We start from the raw sequence: 6,000 nt of genomic DNA, 5'->3' as shown, positions 1-6,000 counted from the left end.
TATTCCTTGACTCAAGGGAAGATCGGTTGCTTCTCATTTCTTAGATCTCTGCAAAAAGGTCACTTCCTCAGAAAGGCCTTCCCTGCCCACCCATTTAATTAGCCTTCCCCTCCTCTATCCCACTGCCCTGTATTCTGAGCACTTCAGCACTGACATTCTTGCCTGTTTATTGGCTCTAGTTCCCTCCATTGTTACCCAATGGCTCATAAACGCCACGAGGGGCAGAGACCTTCTCCGACTTGCTCACTTCCGGATCCCAGTTCCTGGCCCAGGGCCTGTTCACTGCAAGCACTCAAAACTACCTGCTGATGGAATGATGAGGAAGAATGGAAACTACTCCACTGTGCTGCACCTACTCCAGTTGGGTTTAGAAATCAGGTGCTCCGTTTAGATGGTGCTGGGTAATGTCACCCTCATTTTGAATCCTGACTCCCAAAGCGACGGGAACATATTTTATGCTTAAGCTGTATTGGCGCCTGGACATTTATTACCTCTGGTATTAATTTGCTTGTATTGCCACATTATATGATGGGAGGTCACTTTATGCTATAAGCTGTAATTTTTGAATTTTATGGTATAAATTGACCTGCTTCAGGAACCTGGATATAAAAGGCCTTGCTGTCAAGGGATAAAGAACAAGTTGTGCTGTTTTAATGGTTTCATTTATGCATTAATTTCACAGAGTTTTTGTTGAGAGCTTAATATGTGCAGGCTCCGTGTCTGTGCTCTTCAAGGAGCTTCCTGGTAAGGAAAGAAATACACATTTCCACACACATACGTCTGTGGTCCATTCTGGGCAGGTAGCAGCTAGAGTCATCTTTAGAAATGCCAGATGGATCGGGCCCTTCCCCTACAGAAACCCCCCACAGTGAACTTAGAATAATCTAAACTCATCATCGGAGCCTGCACAACTGGATCTGTGCTAAACATTCAAACTTATTTGGCCCTGAGATCACGGAGTTTCAGCAACACTGTCCTTTCGGTTTCCCTCAACACTCCAACTCTTACTTGCCTCAGGGCCTTTGCACTTGCTGTCCTTTTCTGAAATCCTTTTCTCATTCATTTCAGGACTAGCTCCCTCAATCTTTCATGTCTCAGTTGTCACCTCTCAAAGTGGCCTTCCTGCAGCACCCAAAGTAAATGAGCACCACTGCTACCCAGGCCCTCAGTACTTTATTTATTTTCCTTATGGATCTGAAATGATCTTGTTTATTAATTTGTTTTCTGGTTTCTTATCTTTCTCCTCCTACAATATCTGTGAGGGGAAGAAAAATGCCATCTATTCACTGCTGTACCCTTGAATTCCAGCACAGTGCCAGACACAAAGAAAGGCACAAACATGTAACATAATATCAGATAGGTGTAAATCTAATAAAGGAAACAAAACAGGGTGATGAGAAAAAGACAAGTGAAAGGGCTGGACGGCTTTAGATCAGGGGTTGGCAAACTGTGGCCTGTGGGCCACCTGTTTTCGTGGGGCCCACAAACTAAGAATGGTCTTTACATTTTTAAATGGTTGAAAAAGAGTCAAACAGAGAATGCTATTTTATAACCCATAAAAATCATATGAAATTCAAATTTTGGTGTCCATTGATAAAGTTTTATTGGAACATAGCCACACACACACACACACACACACACACACACACACACATACCTATCACCTATTGCTGCTTTCACGATGCAATGGCAGATTGAATAGTTGTGATGGAGACCCTCTGGCTACAGCCCTGAAAATATTTACTAGCTGGCCCTTCAGAAAAAGTTTGCTGACTCCTGATTTAGAGAGATTTTCAGGGAAGAGTCCTTAAAGAAGATGATGTTTATGTTGAGATTTAAGTGATGAGAATGGTGAACATAAGGTTCAGAAAGACTGTCTTTGACATCCCAAGAGAGAATAAACACTCAGAAAATGGTAGCTCTTCTCATTATGATATAAGCTTTGAATTAGGACCTTTAATCTGGCAGGTGGGTGCTGGGCAAACTGGCACAAGGTGGTGAGCAGAGCTGAGAAGCTCAGCAGGTAGCCACTGCAGCAGTCCTAGCAAGAAACAGGGTGTCCTTCCAATAACCCAACTGTTGTGGAGACAGAGGTGGAAGGGGTGAAGTGGGCAAAGCATTATGGGGGTCCAGTTAAGAAAAATAGTGATGAAATGGAGAGTGGTGGGGAGAAAAGGGAAAGAGGAGAGTCCATAGATCCTAAGCTGGAGCAGCGTGAGAACAGTGAGGCCACTCGCTGTCATTTCAGGATCGGAAAAATGAGATGTTAGAAGAGTGAAAAGCCGGCCTGGGTCAAGCTTTAACAAGGATGAGTTGGATTCAAGGTCATCCCCACCATGTCCCAAAGCACTGATATCACAACCCCTCTGGGCAGACCCATCTCAGCCCAAGTTGTAAAGTGCTGACTCCTTCTACTGCTTCCAGGAGTGTGCATCTGACCAGGCCGAAGAGAGCATCCCGTCTCCCAGCCACAGGCACTGCTTCAAGAGGATGTGAGCCCACAGGCCAATTAAACTCAATCTCTATAGTTGATTGACACTCTTGGGAAACAGGCACTCTTTCCACTGAAACTCCTAAACTGCTAAGAAATAACCCTGGAGCTGGTCCAGACAATCTTGTCCTTTGCCTGAAAATGAAGACAACACAGAGGAAATCTGAGATGAAAGATCAAGTTCCAATGACAAACCTCCTTTGAACCTAGAATTCATCCAAGCACGAAACCAACAATTCCATGTTTTACTTAATTAAGTTTGACTTGGTTTGCAGTCAATTATAAACAAGAGATTTTGATAAACATAGTTTGGAGGTAACATGCTGAACAGTTTTAACTGTTGCTTCCCAAATAATTATACAGCCTTTCTTTTCAGAGTTAAGGAAGGTATTAAGCTAATTCAAGGGGAGGACCGATTCCCCTGACTTCCAGTCAAGGCTCTTCAGACAGGAAATTTTTCCTGATACAGTAGAAACTACTGAGTTGATACTAGCTACCATTTAGAGTGATCTCAGCAGAGTCATGCAAACTTCAAGGCCACCTCCTGCTTTCCTAGGCTTTGGGCCGCTCCTCGTGCTGCCCCTGTACTTCAGCTCCTGTGCTCTCTTCCGCTCCTCTAGTGGGTGATCCATGGTCTCGCCATCTTGGTTTGACTTGACTTTGTACACTGAGCTAGGATCTCCCTGACAGCTCACGCTGCTTCTTCACCCAGGAAAGAGTGTTAGACAGGCTCGAAGACTGAATTAAAGTTAACAAGAGCAAACATTTTAGAGCACTCGACAACATGCCAGGAACTGTGCAGAAAGCAGTGGTTCTCAAAGCGTGGCCCTTGGACCAGCGTCACTGCATCATCCGGGGAACTTGTTAGAAATTCAAATTATCTGGCCCCGCCCAAGAACTACTGAATCTGACACTCTGGGGGTGGGGCTCAGCCTTCTGGTGGGTTTTGGCAACACCCCCTCACCCCCCTGCCAGTGATTCTGACACACACTCTTTGAGAACCATTGGCTTAAAGTGTTATTTAGATTATCTCTTTCAACCCTTTTTATTGACCCCCAAGGTAGGACAGTTATCCCCATTTTATGGATGAAGAAACTCATCTTAGAGAGATTAGGACATTTGCTCTTACTGCTAGTGAGTGGTACAGCTGGGTTCGAACCCAGGCAGCCTGACCCACAAACCTCTTCAGAGCTCCCCAGCAAGGGTGGACACAGCCACTCAGCAACCTTATTCCCAGGCAGAGCGCCGGGCTCACGTTCCAGTGCACTGGCAGAAATGCTGCCTCAGATTGGCATGTCCTGTTGTCTTTTTGCTGATTCCTAGCGAAACTTAGGACACATTTCTCAATCTCCAGAACTTTCCACTTAAAAATATTTTTTGGAAAAAAAAAAAAAAAGGCAGCCACAGAACGGAATCCCAAGTAATCCTCAACTCAGGTCCACTGGGGTCCTAGAGAAGGCTCAGCGTGACGAGGAATATTTGTGAGCGTCAGCTTGCGACCTCTCCTCTTGAAAACCACCTCCCCTTCTAGGTTCCTTTGCTCTGTGCTCTGCCTCTCTTGCCAGTTATACTGTGTGGTTACAGATGCCACTTTGCTTGCAGTGATTTATAAGCCGTCGCTAATGTTCAGTTGTAATTTCCCATTTCAGACGCGAAAATGGCTCATAACATTCACCACAAGGGCCTCTCTACAATGATATATAATTTAAAAATTAACACAAGGACAGAGGAGACTCTGCATTTTTGAACTAGGAACTTAGAGATTCAGAGGTTAAAACTTGATAAGGTGAGCTCAAGGAATTAGATGCGTTATTAAAGCAAATGTCTCTGTTCCTGACTTCAGAGCTTTTCCTAGCATCTTCCAGTTCACTTGGACTTGTCAAAGTGCAAGCCCACAAATGGTATATTTATATTAGGGTATTTCCCCCCATTGTTAGGAACATTCTCTAATTCCTGACACAGACCTTTCTGATATAAACCATGCTGTCTGAAAGCAAGCAAAGCAGAAAAACAATCAATGCTAGATTTCCAGCAGGGGCTAAACAGACCTGAACAGCAAGACCAACAAGACCTTGTGGCGATTCTCTGGGGGAAAACCCATGGCTGCGTTGACAGTATCATTGGCTCTGGCTGGAGATGGACCCAGAAGACTCTGGAAAGTAGACTATGCAGTATGCCCATCTCCAGGGATGGGGACATTGACAGGGACAGAGGTAGGAACGAAAAAAAGACAGGGAAGGAGAAAGTGAGCTGGTGGAAGAAGAAGAGATAGGGTACTGTTTCTGTATGTGTAACACTAGAAATACTTTGGTGTTTGTATTGGTCCAACCATTCATGGTCTTGTGACCGAATCGTTTCCCGGTCTGCTGCAGCATCAAGTGGTTACAATTATGGATTGCAAATTTATTGACATTTGACATCTACATCAGCCTTCCTCTGATCAACAGACCTCTCTGCCACCAAACTGAATAATTACAGAAGATTTCAGCAGTCACGGGGATGCCAAAAAGGTCATTAAATCATCCTGAAGAAACAACGTGTTCCTCCATCTCATCTCGCCAGTAAATCTTCCGTTGAAGTCGGGACCACCTAGTGTTGACGCGTAGAGGAGGGGGCTGAATTACAGAATGGAGAAAGGAATTAAATTAGGACTGAAAAATAGGAAGGCCAGCACAGCAGGGACCTTTCATTTTGTGTTTCGTAATTCCTAGAGAAGCATAAAAGTAGTGGTTTACTTTTATCAGATGGATTCATCTAGGCAAACAGGCAGTAATGGCAAGCTTGGGAGTTGAGGGGGGTCCAGGGGAGATATGGGAGGAGCAGCTGTATCCAGGTCCTCTGAAGCCCACTCAGGACCCCATGATACGAAGTCTTTAGGATTTGTCCCGATGCCCCCCAGGTCTTCTTCGTCTGACATCCTTTCTCCTTCCTTGACAAGCACAGCTCTGAGGGGCCCGGAACCCCCTTGGCCTTGCTGATTCTGCTCCACGCTCGCTCTCTCCACTGCAGTCCAGATGCCACCAGCTTTCCCCTCGCTTTCCCACAGCCCCCTTGCTGGCCCCCTCCTTCCCTCCTATCCCTCTCATCCCTTCCACACGGCAGTCGGACTGATCTTCTCAAAGACAAAGTAGAGCACACCTCTCGCCTGTTTAACCCCCTCTGATGGCCTCCAGTTGGGCTTAGGGAAAAAAAGCCAAAGTTCTGAGGATGTTCTATCAAGCCCTGCCTTGCTTCGTGCCTCCTTGCCCACCCCCGGGTCATGTCCCTGCCCTCCAGCCCCAGCTGTCAACACTCCACCTTTCTCTGAATCAGACACACCAACCCCTCTTCCTGCTTTCCTGTCTGGGATGCTGTGCCCTCAATTTGTCACGTGTCCAGCTCCTTCTCATCTCCTTCCCCTGACCACCCCCCCGCCCCCTTACTTAAAGTAGGGGGCCCCATCCTAGGCCCACACACTGCCCTGTGTTTCCTCGGTAACCCCTCATTCTAAGAAATGACTGACTTTTATT

Source organism: Leucopleurus acutus (assembly GCF_964270905.1).
Source record: "Leucopleurus acutus genome assembly, chromosome: 16".
Classification (NCBI taxonomy): domain Eukaryota; kingdom Metazoa; phylum Chordata; class Mammalia; order Artiodactyla; family Delphinidae; genus Leucopleurus; species Leucopleurus acutus.
The sequence above is the reverse complement of the archived record's forward strand: the minus strand, read 5'-3'. Positions refer to the sequence as shown.